This window comes from Carlito syrichta, unplaced genomic scaffold, assembly GCF_000164805.1.
Source record: "Carlito syrichta isolate Samal-C Ts95f unplaced genomic scaffold, Tarsius_syrichta-2.0.1 Scaffold314735, whole genome shotgun sequence".
In the NCBI taxonomy this organism is placed as follows: Eukaryota; Metazoa; Chordata; class Mammalia; order Primates; family Tarsiidae; genus Carlito; species Carlito syrichta.
In genome coordinates, this window is record NW_007258831.1 from 94,705 (window position 1) to 97,279 (window position 2,575).

Consider the following 2,575-nt stretch of genomic DNA (forward strand, 5'->3'; position numbering starts at 1 on the left):
ACAGAGTGAGACTCCAACTCAAAAAAAAAAAAAAAAAAGAAACAAACAAACAAGTTGGGTGCAGTGTCTCAGGCCTATAATCCCAGCCCTGTGAGAGACTGAGGCAAGAGGATTGCCTAAGTCCATGGGTTGGAGACCAGCCTACCCAACTTGGGGAGACCTTATCTCTACAATAAATCGAAAAATTACCTGGGCATGGTGGTATGTGTCTGTATTTCCACCTATTTGGAAGACTGAAGCAGAAGGACCACCTGAGCCCAGCATGTTGAGGCTGTAGTGGCTGTGAGCAGTGTGCACTGTGCTACAGCTTGGGCAACAAAGTGAGACTCTGACTCAAAAATAAATAAATAAAAATACTGAAGAAAGTTTAAGGAATCTATGGACATTATTAAGGGAACTAATAATCACATAATAGAAATTTAAAAAGACAGAGAGAAAAAGACAGAATGTCTATTTAAAGAAAAAAGTGCCAAAAAAAATTCTGAAACCTGAAGCAAGGTATGAACAGATATAGGAAGGTCAGTGATCTATAAACAATTGCAACCAAAGTGAAGTTCACTAAGACACATTATAATCAAACTATTAATAATTAAAAGCAAGAAGTTCTGAAAAAATAAGACATAAGAAACATTATTGCATACAAGTGTTCTCAAATATTTCTATCACTAGATTTCCCATAATTAAGCATGTGGGTCAGAAAATAGTGCAAAGATATATTGATATTGCTGAAAGAACAAAAAAAAAAGCCTGTCAACCAATTATATGCAACTCGACAAATCTTTCCTTCAGGATTGAGAAATACTTTTCAAGACAAACAAAAGCTAAGAGATTTTATCACCACCATACATACCTACATTACTAGAAATGCTAAAAGGACTTATTCAAGCTGAAGGAAAAGGACTCTGTTTAGTAACAAAAATACAAATGAAAGTATAAAACTGACTAGTAAACATAAGTACATATCCAAATTTAGAACTCATACTGTGAGGATGGTGTGGCAGTCATGTCTAGTAGAAAGGAAAAAAGGCAAAACTATTTACAATTATTATTTATAATAATTGTAGCCACAATAACCAGCTAAGGGATACAAATTATCAAAAAGACATAAACTGTAACATCCAAAATATAAAATGTAAGGAGAGGTAAAAGTATAGAATTTTTTTTTTTTTTTTTTTGAGTCAGACTCTCACTCTGTCCCCCAGGCTGGAGTGTAGTGGCACACTCAACAGCCACTGCAGCTTTGACCTCCTGGGCTCAGATGCTCCTTCTGTCTCAGCCTTCCAAGTAGCTGGAAACAGAGGTGTGCACCACCATGCCTGGCTAATTTTTCTGATTTATTGTAGAGATGAGGTCTTGCCAAGTTGCCCAGGCTAGTCTGTAACTCTTGGACTCAGGCAGTCTTCTCGCCTCTGCCTGCCAAAGTGCTGGAATTACAGGCATGAGTCACAGTGCTTGGCTAAAAGGATAGAATTTTTGTATGTGATCATAACAGCTTAAAATAGCCTGTTATATTTTATATAGTCTTTCTGGTAGGTGCAAAGCAAAAACCTATAGTGCACACACAAAAAGAAAAAAAAAGCTTTCAAAGCTTAACACTACAGCAAACTAATAAACCACAAAAAAGGCAAAAAGAGAGATAGGAAAAAATAAAGGATTTACAGAACAACCAGAAAATGATGAACAAGATGACAGCAGTTACTATTATCACTAGTTACTTAAAGTAAGTAAATTATCCATTTTACTGAATAGATTTTAAAAGACCCAACTATAAGGTGTCTACAAATGATTGACTTCACCTTTAAAAAAAGATACTGAAAGAAACAGAAGTGAAAAAAATAATCCTTACAAATGGAAACTGAAAGAGAACAGTGCAGCCACACATTTATTAAACAAAATAGATAATAAGTCAACTGTAAGGAATGTATTTTATAAGAGGTATTTGGTGAAAATAAATAAATAAATAAATAAATAATTTAAAACTACAAAAACAAAGTAGGACACATATAATGATAAAGGATCGATTTATCAAGAGGATGTAACAGTTATAAATATATACGCACTCAACACTGGAGCACCTTATCAGATATATAAACCTTATCAGATACTAATAGATCATAAAGGAGGGATAGACCATAATACAATAATAACAAGGGTCTTTAACGCCCAGCTTTCAACAATGAATATATCATCCAAACAAAAAACCAGTAAAGAAATATATGACTTAAACTACATCTTTGACCAAATGAGTCTAAAAAATATGTCCAGAACATTCCATCGCAAGCAGAATATGCTTTCTTGTCAAGGGCACCTGAAATATTCTGCAAGATAAGATGTGTATTAGGAGCCGGGCTCGGTGGCTTAGCCTGTAATCCCAGCACTTTGGGAGGCCGAGGTGAGTGGATTTCCTGAGCCCGAAGATTCGAGACCAGCCTGTGCAACTTGGTGAGACCTCATCTCTACAATAAAATCAAAAATTAGCTGGGCGTGGTAGTGCACGCCTGTAGTTCCAGCCACTTGGAAGGCTGAGGCGGAAGGATCGCCGGAGCCCAGCAGGTCGAGACTGCAGTGGCTGGGA